Source organism: Anser brachyrhynchus, assembly GCF_964034855.1.
Source record: "Anser brachyrhynchus genome assembly, chromosome: 8".
Classification (NCBI taxonomy): Eukaryota; Metazoa; Chordata; class Aves; order Anseriformes; family Anatidae; genus Anser; species Anser brachyrhynchus.
Window position 1 is genome coordinate 18507273 of NC_137702.1, and position 21794 is coordinate 18529066.

A 21794-nucleotide genomic window follows, 5' to 3' on the forward strand; every position below is an offset into this window, starting at 1 on the left:
CGGTTCTCCCCAGTCTGAGGGGGAAAATGCTTGCTTACCTCTTTCAGTGGAAGTCTCATTTTCTGGCAGTACACAGGTGAAACAAGGATTATAGCAGGCATGTATATGTACAGATAAAATAAAGGACAAAGGATTACGAGGTTTTATGAAAATACACTGTAGTTCTGTGCTGTCATACTAAGATTCTCTCATCTTAAAAGATTCTGATTTCCCATATGGGAAACCTATTAAAAAGAAATGATGTTTCTTTCTCTATTTGGTTCTCTAAAGATATGGATTGTTTGATGCAATGGGCAGGAGAGAGAGAGAGAGAGAGAGAGAGAGAGAGAAAGAGAGAGAAATAGAGAGAGAGAAAGGAAGGAAGGAAGAAAGGAAGGAAGGAAGGAAGGAAAAAAGAAAAAGAAGAAAAAGAAAAAGAAAGAAAAAGAAAAAGAAAAAGAAAAAGAAAAAGAAAAAGAAAAAAAAGAAAAAGAAAAAGAAAAAGAAAAAGAAAAAGAAAAAGAAAAAGAAAAAGAAAAAGAAAAAGAAAAAGAAAAAGAAAAAGAAAAAGAAAAAGAAAAAGAAAAAGAAAAAGAAAAAGAAAAAGAGAAGGAAGGAAGGAAGACAGGAAGGAAGAAAGAAAGGAAGAAAGAAAGAGTCCTCACTTAGCACACTAAAATCAAGAATTTCAAAACTTCCACAATCACAGACAGAAGCTTATTAATGTGTTTTTCTTTATGGAACTTCTTCACTGAAATAGAATTCAAAACCCATGCTGCGGCTCTGCAATATTGTTCACTGCAAGAAACTATTTTGTTCTGCCTCAGAGGCAATACATTTTTGTGTTTAATTTTACTCTGACTATATACAACACTTGTTTATGTCCTTAAAATGTCTTTTAGAAAGATTGATTTCAATGCATCTCTACTAAATCCAGCTACAAAGATTTAATTCTCTCCCTTATGCAACAAGACAGCATTTACATTTTATTTTGGTAGCTCATATGTGTAATAGGCAATGATAGACGTAATATCTAAATGCATGCATGAAGATATACGCCTATATTTATTTCATATCTTCAGTGTAGCTTTAATTACATAATTTTAAAGTTTTATTACTAGCTTCAGATCACTCTTTAGCCTCAAGTGCTGTTACCAGATTTACATCTACAGTAAATTAGGTTCATGTAAATGCATCCTTTTTCTCTGAGAAATAGCAGTGAAAGGTATACAAACATTTTAGACTTTTTTATGAGCATAACCCAAGGTTTAACACAGATATAGGCATGACTGTGTGTGTCTGTGCTTTTCTTTTTACTTTTACGATGGACATGAGGAAATCAGGAGGTAGGTTTGACTCCTGTTCCCACCATGAACAACAGGGATTCCGAAGGAAAACCAAAAACCATAAGCCTGCAGAAGTTTATCAACCTGATCTGGTATCTCAATGTGAATGCTATTTATTACATTTTTTTTTTTTTGTAAAAATGACTTAAGGGAAAATAATGCCATAATTATTTTGGCTTTACTCATTGTTATTCTGCTTGTTTCCCCAGTTCTTTAAACATTAGTGCACTCAGATAATCTCTTGTCATATTAAGTACATTTATAACATGGCAAATTTACCTCCAAACCTCATCACAAAATCATTATCCTTTCCAAACTCTAAATCACACCTTATTTCAAATGCACCGAGAATCATAGAATGTTTGGAAGGGAATTTAAAGATTATCTAGTTGCAACCCTGCTGCCATGGGCACAGACACCTTCCACTAGACCAGGCTGCTCAAAGCCCCATCAAACCTTGCCTTGAACCTTCTAGGGATGGAGCATCCACAGCTCTTCTGGGCAGACTGTTCCAGTGCCTGACCAATCCCTGCATAAATAATTGCTCCCTTATGTCTAAGGTAAACCTACCCTCTTTTAGTTTAAAGCCATTACTTCTTGTCCTATCACTGCACTCCCTGACAAAGAGTCTCTCTCCAGCTGTCCTGTAGGCCCCCTTTAGGTATTGGAAGGCGGCTATAAGGTCTCCCTGGAGCCTCCTCTTCTCCAGACTGAACAAGCCCAACTCCCTCAGCGTGTCTTCACAGGAGAAGAGCTCAAGCTCCATGATCATCTTTGTGGACCTTTTCCTGACATCATCGTTTTTCTTCCCCTTTTCTGACAGGTGGACCCCATCAGCCCTCATCAGCCCAGGTTCCTCAAATTAGACTGGCCCTTTCAATCCCCTTCCCTTTGACTGGCAGGACTGATGAAAAGACTGCCTGCACTCCTGAGTCCCTTACAGCTGCTCCCAGTGCTCTGTAATCCCTCCTGACACTCCTCAGACTGCTCCTGCATGCATCATAGAGTCATAAAGATTGGAAAAGACCTCCAAGATCATCTGTTCTTACCATCCACTTACCAGCAATATTACCCACTAAACAATGTTCCTAAGTACCACATCCAACCTTTCCTCAAACACCCCCAGGCACAGTGACTCCACCACCCTCCTGGGCAACCCATTCTAATACCTGAACACTCTTTTGCAGAAGAAATTTCCCGAAATTTCCAACCTGAACCTTCCCTGGTGCAACTTGAGGCCATTCCCTCTTGTCCTATTGCTAGTTAACTGTGAGAAGAGGCCAACCCCCAGCTCCCCCCAACTTCCTTTCAGGTAGAATAAGGTCTCCCCTGAGCCTCCTCTTCTCCAGACTCAAAAAAACAAACAAACGAACAAAAAAAACCCCACCAGTTCCCTCAGCCGCTCCTCACAGGACTTGTATTCCAGATCTTCCACTAGCTTTGTGGCCCTTCTCTGTACACGCTCCAGGGCCTCGATGTCTTTCTTATATTGAGGGTCCCAAAGCTGAACACAGCACTCGAGGTGCGGCCTCACCAGAGCAGAGTAGAGGGGGACGATCACCTCCCTGATCCTGCTGGCTACACTATTCCTGATACAAGCCAGGATGCTGTTGGCCTTCTTGTCCACCTGGGCACGCTACAGGCTCATGTTCAGGTAAGGATTGATTAACATCCCCAGATCCTTTTCCTCTGCACAGCTTTCCAGCCACTCTGCCCCAAGCATTGCATGGGGTTGTTGTGGTCAAAGTGCAGGACCGAGCACCTGGTTTTGTTCCCATTGGCCTCTGCCCATGGACCCAACCTGTCCAGGTCCCTCTGGAGAGCCTCTCTACCCTCCGGCAGATCGACACTTCCCCCCAGCTTGGTGTCGTCTGCAAACTTACTGAGGGTGCACTCAATTCCCTAATCCAAATCATCAATAAAGATATTAAAGAGGATGAGCCCTAACAACCACCCCTGTAGAACACCACTGGTGACAGGTCGCCAGCTGGATTTCACTCTGTTCACCACTACTGTCTGGGCCCGGCCGTCCAGCCAGTTTTTAACCCAGGAAAGAGTATACCTGTCCAAGCCATGGGCTGCCAGCTTCTCCAGGAAAATACTGTGGCAGACTGTGTCAAAGGCTTTGCTGAAATCTAGGCAGACTATGTCAACAGGCTTTCCCTCATCCATCAGGTGGGTCACCTGGTCATAGAAGGAGATGAGGTTGGTCATGCAGGACCTACCTTTCATGAACCCATTTTGGCTGGGCCTGATCTTCTGGTTGTCCTGCATATATTGTGTGATTGCACTCAAGATATCCTGTTTTATAATCTTCCCTGGCACTGAGGTCAGTCTGACAGGCCTTTAATGCCCTGGATCCTCCTTATGACCCTTCTTATAGATGGGTGTCACAGTAGCAATTCTCCAGTTATCTAGGACCTCTTCGGTTGACCATGACTGCTGATAGATGATGGAGAATAGCTTGACAATCACATCTGCCAGCTCCCTCAGCACCGTTGGGTGGATCCCATTTGGCCCCATGGACTTGTGACCGTCCAGGTGGAGCAGCAGGTCTATAACAGTTTCCACTTGAATTGTGGGGGGTGTATTCTGCTCCCACGTCCCAGATCTCTAGGTCTGGAGGCTGAGTACCCCAAGGATAACTGGTCTGATCATCTGGTGTCTGTGTAAAACAGCAGCAGGAAATAATAGTCCTTAGGCCTTGACAAGAGCCCCCAGCAAGCAGCAGACTTCCCTCAAGAGCGGATCAGGTCGGCAGATGGGCGCCTCTGTACCTCTCAGAAGGGAGTCTCCTCCTACTACCACCCATCGCCTTTTCTTAGTTGGACTGGCTGTTATGCAGGGAGCAGACTGGGCTGTCTTACCCAGCTCCACACCCTGCCATGAGTATTTCCTTTTCCATCTGCAGAGGAATGAAGCGGTTTTGGGGAAAGGCTCTTCTTCCTGCTGGTCCTTATCCTTGCCAGCTTCCATCCTCTTGTGTTATTGGACCCCCTCCCTTCCGTGAGTGCTGGTGAGGGAATTTCAGGCTGTTTGGCCATGGGCTGTCGTCACGGGCACACTTTCTGTTTTAAAACTGTGCAGCCAAGCATTATTGTGCCCTGGAGTTTCACCATTGGCAATAAACTCTGCAACTGTTGATATGAGTTATAAAAAACAAAATACCATTCTTTCTCCCACTGGGTGGATTACAATGTATCTTCACCATACCTTCAGCTAACCTTTGCGCTGCTTCAGCTCTTCCCTGTCATTTATGATGGGGATTGTGAGGAGGAATGGACTTGGCCATTCATAGGGATCGTAAGACCACAAACAACATACAGGGAACATATTCCTGAGTGGGAAAAATATCTCTCAAGGTTGTCTATCTTTGATTTCATATTTTTGCACAGAATCAGGCCACCCTGAACAAAGACCAAAGGGCTAAATAAACTAAAACAACTAAGAATTTCTCCTTTCAATTTTCTAAGTGGCCTCTATATCCTATATTAAGAAGGAAAGACTGAAACATTCAGGTAAATCCCTTATATCCTCTAGAAGAGTAAAGAATATCCTACTCAAGAGAGGCTGTCGGGTAAAGAAAAGGAAAGGAGATTTGTTTCTGCAACAGTAGGAACAGAACTGTGTTGGAAAACAACTATGTAAGAGAGAAATCCACAAGTGCAATCTGAGATATGTGATATTTTTTCAGGCAAGGGAATTTCAGTTCTGCTGTATCTGCCCATGTAGATGTAAAGCCTTCCCTTGCTTTGACAGTCCCTTCTCTCATTCAGGTGGACATTGCTTTGCTCATTAAAGCAGAAATTCTTATGCTATGATCCATGGTGGTTTGAGGAGAAATTGTTGTCTGTTAAAATATAACAGCAAATTTCTTAGTGATTCAGCATTTTTTTTTTTTTGGCAAATGGTTTATCAAAGCTGTTCTTCAGAGAGGCATAAGTTAAAAAGAGTTGAACATTTTGTTTAATTTTGGTATACCCGATTTTGACATTTCTTCTTCTTCAAGAAGTTTTATAAATAATTTTAACTTTCATTTTTTTGGGGAGAGTATATATTAGAAGTCAAATTTATTTACTGATTGCTTTGATTAGTCCACACAAGTATTCTAAAATCCCTAAGTCTTTTTCAGACACAAAAAATGATGTCCCACAATCTCAAAAAGAGCAAAAAAGCAAAAAGAGCAAAAATTGTTGCTCTTGCCTTTCCTCCTGACTGCCAGCTAATAATCCAAATAATAATTTAAATATTGCAACTACCCTAATTATAACTCATTATTATGAACAGAGGCTCTTTTACATTATGGTAAGTATATAAGCTTAATTAGATTTTTCATAAAAAATGTGTTTAAAGCCTGCTGAATGCTTAAAATTAGTGTTTCTACTGACCTCAGTGGACTTTGAAAAAAACTGATGCCGTGCCTGGGGAACAAAAATGTCGCTGCTTTGATATATCTACCTCCTGTGGTAGCTGGAAGATCAAGGGCAGATATGACCAGCTGTTTTTGGAGTGAGCCTTCCTTTGAAGAGGTGGAGGGCTACAAAATTTTTCATCAGATGTATGTAATTACCTTGCAGCTGTAGCTTCCCTCCTTGCAGCCAGATAGCCCAGCAGAAAATCTAGTCAACACACTATGTTTTCATGCGTAAGGTTAAAGTTTTATTGCTGTGATTCTGTATGACAGGCTGCTGGAGGTTAAGCACCATGATTTTGCCAATTCACTTAGCAACAGCTGTGAGAACTATATAAACTACTATAGTCCTTTTACTGTCTGGCCAAATGACTAAGCCAGGGTGATTCATATTATGTGTATTTATTACGTTGTTTACATAATAACCAGCCAAGAACTCTAATAATGAGGAGAAACTGGATTTCATCCATATGGCATTTACTCTACTCTGCTTACTTAAGATGGAAGCATTAACAAGAATTTCGGCAAACATGACTGCCATCTTTTCTTAATCTGAAGCCTTGATAAATATAAATTAAGGATTTTTTTTAGCCTTTGATTAATGGTAAATTAATAAGCCCAGCTAATAGAACCTTTTTCTGGGTATTCTCAAAATACATGCAATTTTAATTAGCAGCACTGGAAAGAATACCAATCCCAGTGGTGCTGTATATTTAAAACAAAACAAACAAAAAGCACAAACAAACAAAAACAAACAAGAAAAAATCGAAAAACAAAAAACACTGTTTCAAGGCAACAGACTAATATTGTTTGACCTCCAAGATCATTAAACTAAGATCTTCATATGGAGACTCCTATTAAAATTTCATAGAACTGGTGAAAAACTGGGAGAAGGGGTAAATAGCCCTGAATGGAAAAATGTGTGCTTTGGATATACAAGATTTAAAACACAGGGATTTCAGGAAGAATTTTTGTAAAAAATAGAATTCTATGGTGAGGAATATAACAGAAATAATATTTTATTGACATTGCTTTTGTACGCTTTAGGCTATTTTCTTTTTACGCATTCCATCAGTATTAAAAGTTAATACGAAGTAACTGCACTAAACAGAAGATCAGCTTTTGCTTGTTATCATAAGACCTCCCAGTGCAATTGTCTGCTGGGCCATCCAAGTTTTACAGTTCAGCCAGTGCTAAGCTATGCATTTTTCAGACTTGAAGATTAAGCTACCTCTTCTAAATACTGACTATATTAAATGTAGCCATTTCAAAATTGAATTAGAAAGAAAAGGTAATTCCGGAATAGGATGAAAAGATCAGTTTCATTTCTTTTTTTCTTCAGTAGAAGCCACATGAAAACAACAACAACAAAAACAATTGTGTCTTCAAGGAGGCCTTTTCTTATGCCTTTCCAGTCTGAAGGATTCCCAAAAGCATCTGAAAGTTGCATGGTCGTTTGAAGAGCATGTCTGCACTGAATTGCCTACATTTGCCTGTTAAAATATATGAAAGGTCCTTTATGGGATTATTTTGTCAAAACAGAGATCAGTAAGAAAATAGAAATCCTATTAAATTTTGAAATCACTAATGTTATTGTAGATCCTTAAAAGGTCAAAAGGGCAGATATGAAAAATGACTCTTTCTCAAAGTGCATTCTCAGATGAATCAAATGAGTGTGTACTGGTGATGACTGAAATATTTATGCATTTTTACTGAAATGCACTGGGTTTACAGCATGATTTCTGAAAACTAATGAGCAAAGCTATAGCTGTCAGATAATTAACAAAAGATGAGAAAAAAATTAGGATTAGCATCAGAAAACTGCTAAAAGGCAGCAGGAGAAAGAAAAAAATGCAACCTTCGTATGAATGTAAAACACACAAAGGAGCTGTTGCTCAGCTCTAGCTTTTCTTTCATCTTCTTCATGTTTTCTCTCTGCACCATTTTCTCCCTGATCTGAACATTCAGCATGAAATGACTTTTCATCTACCCAGCCACTAAAACTTGTGGAGTCACCACTACAATTTTGTCCTGTCTTGGTGCAATTGTTGGATGATTCAAGTAAGTATTACCTGACATAAAACAATTGCCCAAAATATAGAGGAGAAGAGAAATGGAACATTCTGATTGCTAACAAATTCTATCAAATACTTTATTTGAACCATCTGGAAAATAAGACATCTGAGTAAAGTGATCTGAAGTGTTCATTGAAAACATTCTAAGATGTCATTGGAAACTATGTCATTCATGCAGTGTCACTCTTTAACTATTGAGGGTATTGTTTAACTCTCCATTTAGCAGAGATAACTATTGATCTATTGCAGAAAAAGGATTAGAATTCAGAACAAATTTACCAAATAAAGCCTTCCAACTCCTTAAAGGTAATTGTATGTGTATGCTCTGAATGTGCTCTAACTCTGATTGTCCAGTGCAACCCTGCAGATATAATGACATATATTTCAATCAAAGAGGAATAATAAGAGACTCATTAGCAGGCCTTTAAACTAGATTCAGTGGGGGAAAGGGATGTACCTGTAAGTGACTCAAAAAAACCCTTAATGCCGTACTTTAAACAGCAGGGAAACACCTGTGAATCATCCCATAGGAATTAGGAAGGACTCCTCTAAAAAGACAGCGTGGCTAGTAGCCCAGCTGAAGTGCCTCTACACCAATGCATGCAGCATTGAAAATAGGCAGGGGGAGTTGGAAGCCACAGCGTAACTAGAAAACTGATCTAATTGCTATCATGGAAACGTGGTGGGATGAATCACACACCAGGAACATTGGAATGGAGGGCTACAATCTTTACAGGAAAGATGGTCAGGGAAGGAAGGGTGGGGGCATTGTCCTCTATGTTAAGAAATGGATAGATTGTGAATATGCTTAACAAATTTGTGTTTACTGTAAATATATTTAATGCATCATTTGCAATATGAACTGTCTATGTGTTTGTATATTTCAGACAAATGAAATTAGAAGTCTTTTCAGAATGCTTGAGAAGATATTTTTCCCCAAATGAAAAAATATTTTGGTCTGAAATATCAGAAAATTGTTTTTCCTGACTATGAATTATTCAGGCAATTATCTAATCAGAGACCTTATATTTATGATTTCTATGAATGTCATCATCATACACTGATACAAAAGAAAATAAAATGGCATAAGATCACACTGTGGTTAAACAACACTTTTTTACTTAAAACCAGGAGTCATATATAAGGTATGAAGTAAATATGGAATTTAGGTCTTCAGAAATGACTTAGATGAAATATAATATTCTTAGCCAAAAAAACAAAAAACAAAAAACAAACAAACAAAAAAAAACAAAACAACAAAAACAGTAAAATTGTGAGAGTTCTGTGTACATTGTAGATGCCATAGAATGTACCATGGAAACCTAGGACCACATCATTGACTTGTAATTGTAAACTTATAATTTATGATTTTTTGTCCAAAATAAGAATGACACTGGACTATAAATTGTCATTATGCCTTTCATAAGTGACATAGATCTTACAAGATGCTTGCTTACTGCATGGACTCTAAAACCTTTTAAGCAATAATAGTGACAATACTCTCTTATCCTGTCTCTACAGTTCTTTACTCATCATGTTGCATTAACAGCCTGTGTTGACCTACTTTCCAGTTTTACCCCAGATAAATTAAGCAAAATATCATCTTTGGCTTCTTAAGTGAACTCCACAGACCTGGGACTCATGGTAGCTATATAGGCCAGTAAACGTGGTATTGTAGTGTCTTATAACAGGACACAGACTTATTGTTAATAAGCCAGCGATACAGGAAGGATTCTGAGCTTGTCTAGGCCTTCCTGGAGACTTGTTTGAGCTTGTTTGTCTGTAACAAGAATTGTCTAATCACCAGGTCACCATTGCCTTGTTTTTCTTTACCTGACTTTAGAAGAATTGTGTGGTGTGATACTCACTGTATTCAAACAATTTCAGCCTTTGGAGCCAGCTAAAACTCTCTATAGATTAAATTCAGATATAACACGGACCTGCACTTAAATAAAGAAAAGTTACCAAAACTATAAAAGCATGTTAGAGATTGTAAGAATATGTAAAGACCAACACAAAAATCATCTCAAACATTACTACTGCAAATAGGAAGAAGCAGCTATCAACACCAACTTTCTCTTGGCAAGGATCTCAGAGTGATAACAACTGACCATAATGCTCTCCAGCCCAGCCCCAATCTGAAGCCATTGAGACTAGGACCCAGAGTAGCAGAGAAAGAGCAAGCATAATACCAGGAGAAAGTTAAGAAGTCTGTGTATACATGATCATTATACATGATCGTACATACAATTTGACCAGTAAGTTTTAGCATCACTGTAACTGTACTAGTGACAATTCTCTTATTTGACTTTAGAGCAGCAGTAAATTCTTTGCTTTGTATGCAAGGTTTGTTTCTTTTGTCCTGAGAAAAACTATAGGTGTAAGAAACTTGTGGGAATTCAAGCAGCCCATTCCCTAACTTGGATGCAATAAATTGGTAGCACTGGACCTTATGAACTTGGCCTCCAAACCCACCTGCACCTGCTAGATGGGTTTAGACAAGTCAATTCTATTTCTCTATGCCTCATTATTTTTCATCATCAAAATGAGGGTACAAAGACTAACCTCTGTTGAAGGAAAACACTGAAAAAGAACAAAGTAGCATAAATCAGCCTCACATTGGCATAAAATTTAATACTAAATTTTAGGACTTTTTTCCCCCTCTGGATTTTTTCAAGTCCAAAATTTCAAAGGTTATCAGATTATGTCTCCATAACTACTCAATGCTTGCTTTATGCTTGCTGTTGAGAGTGGATTGGTCTTGTATCTATTTCTTCAACATATACAATTTGCTGATCTCATAGCTCCTAAAGAAAAATTGACTCTTCAGAAAAATTTTCAAGGAAACGAGTAGAAACTATATGCCAAATAATGCTAAGATAGGTCCTATTTAAATATTATATATTGTACACTGATTAACTACTATTCTAATCTGTCTCAGTCTTTATTACTTATATTTTATAATATTTATAACACAAGAAAAAAAAGATATGCACTTTTATGTAGTTGCTTGCAAACATGAAATCCAGCATATTTTTATTTTAGAAATTGCATCTGTCAATGCATAACTCTGGTCCTATTAGGGGTAACATCTGTACAGAATAGCCATTAACAGAAGGACTGATATGTTCCCAGATCTGCTGGGACACATTACTGGACTGCACTGTTTTCATGCTACATAAAACAAGCCTCATGGAAAACATGTTTCTATTCAATAAGTTCTACCTTGAAAAAGACTATTAGGTGGACAGAAGTCCCAAGAGAGATAGAATATATAAATAGTGGCATTAAAACACAGACAACTTTGTGCTTTCGACTGCAAAATTCATTGATTTTATGTAGATTATTACATACCAAATATACATTGCTTCCGGTTTTGAGAAACTGGAGTTCATATTTCCTTTTAAAATGTTTGTTTTACTTTGATATTTGTTTAAACATACTCAAACTCAGACTAAATTATAAGAACACTGATGAGGATGACACTAATATTAGCTTGACTTGAACTCAAGTACAAACAAGCATTTTGTAGCAATGTGATGGCATAGACGGACATAATGAGTAAGTATTTAACATACATGTGTGAGTAATGTAACCACAAAAGGAACAAAGAAAGATGTATGTAGTTGCATGTAAAAAGCATCCAACGACAAAAAATTGTCACATCAGTTAGGTACAAGGGATTACAAACAGGCACTCCCAGGGTTACACAAGAGATGACAAACTAAAACAAAAAACAAACAAAAAAAACAAACAAGGAAGGTAACATCAGAAGAAGATGTGACTCTCCCATTTGTGAGGGGGGCAATTAACATAAAAATACTAAGCCCAAATAAAAATAACAGAGAAAGAAAAAGATAATCCCATTTCCAACATTTCTCACCAAAGCACTCTCCAGCCTGAGCACCTTGACCACCAACAATAAGAGCCAACAAGGACCTCAGCCACCAACACCAACTGCATAGTATCAACTCCATGCATACGCAGAGACATTTTAGAATGTGAAATTCCAAAAGTAAGCCTTTGGTATACCTACTGATGATGATGACATGTAAGATTTAACTGTTAATGTGGAACATGCTGTTAATAAGCAAATGACTGACAATAATGAAAATAATCAGATAATACTGTGATAATAATGATATGAATGACATAATCACAGAACAGTTGAGGTTGGAAGAGACCTCTGGAAATCATCTATTCCATCCCCCCTCCCAAGCAGGCCCACTTAGAGCATGTTGCACAGGATCGCATCCAGGCAGGTTTTGAACATCTCCAGAGGAGACTCCAAGGAGCAACCCGTTCCAGTGCTCTGTCACCCTCAAAGTAAAGAAGTGCTTTCTGATAGTGAGATGGAACTTCCTGAGTTTCAGGTTGTGCCCTCTCGTGCCTCTTGCCCCATTGCTGGGCATCACTGAAAAGAATCTGGCCCCACTCTCCCTTCAGATATTTATGCACATTGATAAGATCTCCTGTCAGTCTTTTCTTCAGGCTGAACGTTGCTAGCTGTCTCAGCCTTTCTTCATAGGAGAGGTGCTGCAGCCCTCTGATCATCTCTTGGCCCTCCTCTGGACCCACTTTAACAGACACACACATCCTTCTTGTGCTGGGTACCCCAGACCTGGATGGGATGCCTCCAAGTGGGGCCTTGCAAGGGCAGAGTAGAAGGGGACAATAACCTCCGTCAACCTGCTGGCCACTCCTCTATTGATGCACCCCAGGACACAGTTGTTCTTCTTTGCCACAAGGACACAATGCCGGTTCAAGGTTAACCTGTTGTCCACCAGGTTAACCTTCTCCACAGAGCTGCTATCCAGCAGGTCAGCCCCCAACCTGTACTGGTGCATGGAGTTATTCCTCCCTATGTGAACGATCCTGCACTTACCTTTGCTGAACTTCATGAAGCTCCTCACCACCCAACTCTCCAGCCTGTCCAGGTCCCTCTGAAAGGCAGTACAGCCCTCTGAGGTATTAGCCACTCCTCCCAGTTTTGTGTCATCAGCAAACTTGCTGATGGTGCACATGATCTCATTGTCTCTGTCATCGATGAAGATAGCAAACAGTACCAGTCCCAGGACAGACCCCTGAGGGACACCACTCATCACTGGCCTCCACCTGGACATAGATTAAGAACCACCACTGTCTAGGTGCAGCCTTGAAGACAATTTCTTATACACTGAATGGTCCACCCATATTCCTTCTGGCTTCAGGAGAAATAAGAGTCTCTTCCTGTGAGAAGTGAGTAGCTTCCAGCACTCTTCTACAGTGCTATGATGCAGTGCAGAGCCTTCTGAAAACTCTACTACTGTACTTTCTCCATGAACACCCTGCCTATCCCTTACTCACCTTGGACGCTTCACAATCTGATGAACTGCTCTTGTTGACCTCCCTTACCTGACAACACGGCTCATGAACAACAGCACACCTTCTACAGAAGAGAAGACTGTCAGACCAGGTCTCCCAAAGAGGCCCCAAGCACTCCTTGCAGCCCAAGATCGGAAGAGCTGCATCTGCTGTTAGAGGGTCTGTCTGGGTCAAGACCTCCTACATAATTGATGCAGTAACTCCAACACCTACTGGGGAATAAGCTCTGCAGCACATCATGACCATATCTGAGGAAGCATTCACTACTGGGATTGGAAACAAAGGCACCCTCTTGCATCCTCCTGCACAAACTGCTGCCTCTGTTCCCTGTGTTTTAGGTGCTGTGTGCTAGACATGACTCTTATACAGGCCTTCTCCTAGCACTCACTCATAGGATGCTTGACCCACCCAATCTAAAGGCCACCTGGATCAGTGGCCCCACCTCCTTCTGACCAGGGGACTACCAGGAGAGCTCGTTAACAGCAACCACACCTAGCCAGAGTTTCTCCAGGAGGAGTTAAGACCTCCTGTAATTGTCTTTGCCTAGTTCTTTTCTGCTGGCAACAATCACCTCTGTCCTCAGGAGCCCCAACAACTTCCCAACAACTTCCAATGAGGTCCTCAAGTTCTAAGCAAAAAATCATTTTGACAAGTGTAGAAAATTGGCAGGTGTAATTTGCTCTCTCTTTTGTAACACAATCTGGCTAAGCTATAAAAAAAGATAGTATGACATTTAATATGTCACTTGACTGAGTTATTAAAGCCAGTTAATTGACTTTGTAAATGTAAAAGAATGCAACATTAAAGCCTTTATAAGATAGTTAAAAAAGGATAAAAACTCAAGAGTATTAGTTTTTTCCTCAATGTGAAGTGAACTTAAAAATATTTTTTAAAATGAGTGACAAGACTAAATATTTCATATTTTCATTTAAATCCTCCTTTTATTCACTATATAGGACACACAAACACACACACAAGTTCTCTCTGGCATAAATGAGCCCTAGTGTGCATTTAATGTGATTTAGTGTTTGTGTTTGAAGAAAATTTACATGGAATTGCTGCAACTGAATATAGAACTCTCTTAAACATTCATTAACAACACACTTTGTGGAGCATTGCTACTACTTATCACTACATATAAAAATATGTTAGTCCTCCACATTTACAGTTGTAAAGTATGTGATACTGTGAAGCTGATGCCATGGAGTCAGTACTGATAGGTATATGTTTTGTTGGCCTACACTATCACAATATTAAGAATGCTTATATACTGTAGCTGACCACACTGAATAGAATATCACTCTACAGACAGACCTTCAACTCAAAGTCTGTTAGCTTGCTTTAAAGATGATTAATTCCTGGGTTACCCCCAGCAGCCCTCTCCCCTCTTTTTTCTTCCAAATGTTTTCTGAGTGAAGAGAGAAACTGAGAGATGAGTGAAACAATCTCATCTCAACTCAAATAGGAAACAACTATTTCAGTAAAATGAAAACAAATCTGAATAAAGTTGAGAATGTAGGATTTGAATTTCAGCAGTTCCATTATAGAGTAAATTTAATTTTACTGATGAAAACAATAATGTTGACGTATCTCTGACAATGTGTGCTCTAAAAAAAATGAGTTACTTGTTGAAGTACAATTTATTCTTATTACATATAAAAAGTCAGAAAAGATAACTTTAATATTTCTCCAATCTCATGAAATTATCTGATTACAAAGTACCTAAATGCACTACTGCTTTTCCCATCTTAAAAAAAAAAAAGCAAAACAAACAAACAAGAAACACTAACAGAGCCAATCCAAACAAACCCCCATATTTTTACAGAAAGAAGTGCAATAAAATCAAAACAAACAGACAGAAAGAAATATTAAAATGAGAAAACATTTAGTTAGAACATCCATTGACTAAAACCTGAAATTTACATGATATTGTTTTGTTTTGAAACATTTAGTTGCTGTAATCTTTTCTTTTACTAAACTTGACATGATCTGATATATACTTTTTCAAGTGACCGTGTTTGAAGAAAAAAATAATTTGTTTAAAAAAGCTATCTTTAAGCACAAGTTTTTATGCACATTGAAATCTCTCTTGAAAATTTTAGTTTTGCAATATATTCCCTTGTATAATTTTAGACTTTGAAGAATCTACTTCATAACCTTAATAGTTTGGAAAACCTCTTTTCTTGTTAGACTTTGATATTCAGTCTATTTTAATAGAAAGATGCTTAAAAATTCAGGCTCCTCTTGTTTTTATACTCTTAGAGGACCAAAAGCATTTGATTAGACGATTGAATTTTTTATCAGTTACAGCAAAGTTCCATTTGCTCTTCTTATGTACCTCTGTCTTCTAGAAGTTAAAAATGATTTCACATATCCATCTGAAGCACAAAACTTGATGTTACATTATCCAAATCTACTTGTTTAAGATTTGGCTACATCCATCTAAGTTTTTAGTATTTGGCTACAACTACATGTAGGCCGTTTTCAGATCATCAGGATGTATTTGAGTTGTTCTGGTGGTTGCAGTGTGGTGCTGTATGTCCTGCCATGAAAAAAAAAAAAAAAAGAAAAAAAAGAAAAAAAAGGGAAAAGTCCAATGTGAAATTTGTCTTGAAATTTTCCTAATATGGCCTTTTTTTTTTTTTTTTAAGAAATATGTTGGAAATAAACAGTGTCTCATAAAAACAATTAAATTCCCTAATTCCCTAGACCTAAAAAATTCTGACAGATTTTTTTTTTTTTTCCAACTGACACCATTTAGCTACTTAAGGGAACAAATTCCACTCCTTTTTTTTTGTTTGTTTTTTCTTTTTCCCTCTACCTGCACATTCCTTCAGTTTGTATTCAAGCAATCTCCCATCTCCCACACATCAATGAAAACACATAGGTGCGGAACCTCTACAGTCAGTTTCAAAACAATTTACGGAAATCTCAGTTAATGCAAAAAAAAAAAAAATCTTATTATTTTCTTTATTTATATTTATTTTTATTTTTAAAGAAATTAACTGCATGCTAGTACCATAAAAGGGAGCTGAACTTTCTTGAAAATCTGGATCCCATTTTCCGAGACATCAAATATCCCCTTTAGATTTCTCAACTGTTGACTAGTTTAGAAAGTATTTTGCTTGGATTTAGGGAGCCCAGAGATAGCAGTTGTTTTGCTCTTGTTGTTTTATGTTATTGGTACATTGAAGCTAATTGCTACATTGCAAGAAAGAATAAAAGCAAATCTTTACAATTTCCCGCTAACAAAAAGTGCATGTAAACATGCTCCAAAACTTGAGCATGAAGAATTTTCAGTCTTACTCAATACCACGCGTGCCCAGCAGTATTTTCAATAATGTTCTTAGTATTGATGTATATTTGAAACTACAGCTGATGCCTTCCTATAAAATGCATTCTTCTGCAATTGATAAACACATCTTAACTAATTTTGACTTATGAATGGTGACTTTGGCCTTTTGACAGGCATTTGAAATTTATGTTTATTCCAGCAGCTGCAAATCCTTGTAAACAAGCTTCAGGAAAAGTCCAGAAAAATGTCCTTCTTCCTGTTCGTGATTTTTTTTTTCTTCATTATGAATATGAATTACTTTAGTTAGAATGAAAGTGGAAAGAATGTTTAAAAAAAAGCTGTAATACAACTTGGCAGAAAATTAAGTCTTCTCTGATGGAATAAATGATATCTTCTGGATAACATGTATGAAAATATTTTCTGTTTATGTATAACTAACAAGATAATTACATCAAATTTGACTTGAGGATAAATTCACCAATAGAATGAATTCACTCATCTTCTCAAAAAATATAGTGTTGAAAGCAATTCAAGACCCAGCTGGAGAATTGTTTGGAAGGAATTAAGTTGAAACATATTGGAATAAAGAGGCATTAATGAGGGATGCATCATAGGATTTTTTAAGCTCCCAAACTTGAAAGACTTTCAGTACACAGAATGATTATTTAAGGCTCTTTTAAGTTAAGACTCAGCTAAGACACTGACAGATCACTCATGGGAAATAGTAGGTATATGCAGCCATTTCAGAAATACAAAAATTTCAAAGAGGTTTATTTGGTGTGCTCTCTGAAGACCTGATAAAATCCCGAGTCATATGGAAATTTATAGCAATAGTAAAATAATAATAATAATAATTAAAAAAAATCTTGAGACATTACAATATATATACGTATGTATTTCCCAGCATTGTTCCTTTCCATTTGGATAATGTCCTTATCAGAGTTTTCTCCATCCCCTTTGCCCGCAAGCTTATTTTCTTGTTCTTTGTAGTTGGGAATGTTTCTTTGACCTTCTGGAAGTTCCAGCCTTTTCTTTGCATAACATAGGACAGGAAAGATTTAGAAATACATCAGCATCTTCCTTGAAATCTCTGCTTGTTCTTTACCCATGACATGCTGATGTTAAACTGCTGTTCCTGAGGTAAGTGTTTCAACAGATGTGAAACAACCTATTGCTCCCGATGTGCCAAGGTAATGACCATGAAGACAGCAATTTGAGTGTCTGAGAACCAGATTTTAATTCTCAGAAAAATGTATCTTGATTACAAGAGAGGCTGTCTTAGCTTACTGGATTACCTACAACAGTTGCTGAATTCTTGGGGAGGTGTGAGAAAAAATCTGAGGCCAATAACACAGGCTCAGGTGAAGATCTCAGTGAAGTAACATTTTATTCATGATTGTGATGGTAGGCATTCTGCAAGCAGGAGTGCACAGCCAAAGCAAATCATAACCTTATATCCCCTATCACCCAATGCTTGATTCCTTCCCTGTTCGCTCGTTGGCTGACTACTACAAGTTCACAATTTACTCGAAGCTTGTTACTATACCATATATATATAATTTTATTTGACCAAAATTTATTATTTTTTTGTTCTCCTCTAGTGACTGAAGGGGCCCATGAATTTTTGTTTTTGCTGATTCTGCAACTACTGCTTGTCTTGGTTTTCTTAGACATGCTCCTAATTTGGGGGTAGTGGGACCTTCCACTCTTCCCTTATCTGCTTAACATACCCCCCACTGTTATGCCTGCGCAATCACTTCCCAGTATCATAGAATCATAGAATAATTAAGTTTGGAAAAAACCTTCAAGATCATGTCATCCAACCATTACCCTATTACCAACGCCACCCACTAAACCATGTCTCTGTGTGCCAGGTCCAACCTTTCCTTGAACACTCCCAGGGATGGTGATGCCACCATCTCCCTGGGCAACCCATTCTGATGCCTGACCACTCTTTCTAAGAAGAAATGCCTCCTCATTTCCAACCTAAACCTTCCCTGACACAACTAGTAGCCATTCCCTCTAGTCCTAACCACTTGCCACAACTTCTTTGTAGGTAGTTGGAGAGAGCAATAAGGTCTCCCCTGAGCCTCCTTTTCTACAGACTAAACAATCCCAGTTTCCACAGCCGCTCCTCACAGGACTTGTGTTCCATGCCCTTCACCAGCTTTGTAGCCCTGCTCTGGACATGCTCCAGGGCCTCAATGTCCTTCTTGTAGTGAGGGGCCCAAAACTGAGCACGGTATTCGAGATGCGGCTTCACCAGAGCAGAGTAGAGGGGGAGGATCACCTCCTTGGTCTTGCTGGCTACACTATTCCTGATACAGGCCAGGATGCTGTTGGCTTTCTTGGCCACCTGGGCACACTGCTGGCTCATGTTCAGACAAGCAGCAACCAGCACCCCCAGATCCTGTTCCTCTGCACAGCTTTCCAGCCACTCTGCCCCAAGCCTGTAGCACTGCTGCATGGGGTTGTTGTGGTCAAAGTGCAGGACCCGGCTCTTAGCCATGTTGAATCTCATCCCATTGGCCTCTGCCCCTCAACCCATCCTGTCCAGGTCCCTCTGGAGAGCCTCTCTACCCTCCAGCAGATCGACACTTCCCCCCAACTTGGTGTTGTCTGCAAACTTACTGAGGGTGCACTCAACTCCCTCATCCAAGTCATCAATACAGGTATTAAAAAGGATGGGCCTCAACACTTACCCCTGGGGAACACCACTGGTGACAGGTCGCCAGCTGGATTTCACTCTGTTCACCACTAATGTCTGGGCCCAGCCATCCAACCAGTTTTTAACCCAGGAAAGAGTATACCTGACCAAGCCATGGGCTGCCAGTTTCTCCAGGAGAATATTGTGGCAGACCGTGTTAAAGGCTTTGCTGAAGTCCAGGTAGACTATGTCAACAGGCTTTCCCTCACCCATCAGTTGGTTCACCTGGTCATAGAAGGAGACGAGGTTAGTCAGGCAGGACTTGCCTTTCATGAACCCCTGGTGAATGGGCCTGATCCCCCCGTAGTCCTGCATACACTGTGTGATTGCATTCAAGATGACCTTTTCCATCACCTTTCCTGGCACTGAGGTCAGGCTGATAGGCCTGTAGTTCCCCGAGTCCTCCTTACGACCCTTCTTATAGATGGGCATCACATTAGGAAGTCACCAGTCATCCAGCACCTCTCCAGATGATCATGACCACTGACAGATGATGGAAAGCGGCTCAGCAATCACATCCACCAACTCCCTTGGCACCCTCGAGTGGATCCCATCTGGCGCCATGGACTTGTGAGAGTCCAGGTGGAGCAGCAGGTCTCTAACTGTTTCCACCCGAACTGTGTGTGTGGGGTTCTTCTGTTCCCTGTCCCAGACTTCCAGATCAGGAGGCTGAGTACTGACAGTAAGTAGTCTGGCTAGTAAAGACAGATGCAAAGAATGTGTTAAGAACCTCAGCCTTTTCCTTACCCTTAGTAGTTATGTTCCCCTCTGTGTCCAGGAAAGGACGGAGATTGTCCTTGGGCCTCCTCTTGCCAATAATATATTTATAAAAACATTTTTTGTTATCCTTGACCATAATGGCCAGGTTGAGCTCGTACTGGGCTTTGGCCTTCCTGATTTTTTCTCTGCATATGCTGGCAACTTCCTTGTACTCTTTCCGAGTTTCCTGTTCCTTCTTCCACTGGACACAAACTCTCTTTTTCTGCTGAATATACAGTAGAAGTTCCCTGTTCAGCCACATGGGTCTTCTTCCCTGCCAGCTCATCTTATGGCACACAGGGAGAGCCTGCTCCTGTGCCATTAAGACTTCCTTCTTGAGGAGCATCCAGCCTTCCTGGACCCCTCTGCCCTTCAGGACTGGCTCCCAAGGGACCCTCCCTACCAGTGTCCTGACCAATTCAAAGTCTGCCCTACAGAAGTACAAGGTAAATGTTTTACTGTCCCCACTCCTGAATTCATCAAGAACAGAGAACCCTACCTTGTCATGGTCACTCTACCCAAGACAACTCCCTACCACCACATCTCCCACCAGTTCTTCTCTGTTCATTAACAGCAGGTCTAGCAGGGCACCCTCTCTGGTAGGCTCACTTACCAGCTGAGTCAGGCAGCTGTCTTCCACACACTCCAAAAACCTCCTGGACTGCTTCCTCAGGGCTGTATTGTAATTCCAACATATATCTGGGAAGTTAAAGTCCCCCATGAGAACAAGCGCTGGTGATTATGCAAATTCCACCAGTTGGTTATAGAATGCCTCATTCCTCTATTCATCGTGGTTTGATGGTCCATAACAGACCTCCACCTGAATGTCCTCCTTATTAGCCATCCCCATGATCCTTATCCAAAAGGACTCTACCTTTTCATTCCCAACCCTGATCTCAACAGCATCAAAACACTCTCTAATATAGACAGCCGTGTTGCTGCCACTCCTTAGCTTCCTGTCCCTTCTGAAGAACTTGTAGCCATCCATTGTAGCACTCCAGTCATGGGAGTGGTCCCACCACATTTCAGTGATGGTGACTAGGTCATAGTTTGCCTGCCACACAATGGCTTCCAGCTCGTCCTATTTGTTGCACATGCTGCATGCATTGGTGTAGATGCACTCAAGTAGCACCATTGCCCTCAACCCTCAGACTGCTTTCCCAGGCTCATCTCTATCGAGTCTTATTTCCTCCACCTCCTCCTCCTCCTCCTCCTCCTCCTCTTCCTCCTCCTGCAGGAGGAAAACACCACCTGCGCACCCACTCTATCCAGTAAGTGCTCCAATCCCCTGAAGTCCCTTTTGATACCCAGGTTATCAAATATACAATATGCAAGGTTAGTGGAATTTTCTACTGAAAAAACACAGCCTTAATTCTCACAGAGGCAACCATCCATCACCAATAGCAACATCAAGCCATGATCAGCAGTGCGTTGCAATGCCATCAGGCACTTCTTTGAACCTCATATTCTGGTGCTGTTCTAGGGTGGATATGAAAATATCAGTGTATGCATGGAGTTGTTTGGGTGTCATTAAATAATTCAATATGTTACCTGGCAGCTTACACATCTTTCACATAAGCTAGTTTCAGATACATCTTCTATAAGAAGACTCCCATTTATCTTGAGACTATGTTTCAAGAAGGAGCTAAAGGTCACAACTTTCTGAATCTAAGACTTTCTAAAGATTTAAGCTGCCTAATTAAAAGAGAAATTTCTGAATTTTTACACCGATGCCAGTTCAGTCTCACTCATTGTGGAAGACAGTCTTGAATCTAAGAAATGAGCTATGTAGAATCATGATCCAGTAACCCTGAAAAAACTGTCCATCCATTCTCTTAGTACTTGACTCACATAACTT

At 39.8% G+C, this 21794-nt stretch overlaps 1 long non-coding RNA gene across 1 annotated transcript in view; it reads right to left on the reverse strand.

Annotated features, from left to right (window-relative positions):
* Positions 1 to 21292, reverse strand: part of LOC308199437 — a 282512-nt gene extending 261220 nt beyond the window's left edge. Inside the window, exon 1 of the long non-coding RNA XR_013954650.1 lies at positions 21132 to 21292. This is a non-coding gene — a long non-coding RNA (uncharacterized lncRNA). The remainder of the gene's footprint in view (positions 1 to 21131) is intronic.
* Positions 21293 to 21794: the final 502 nt, after the last annotated feature.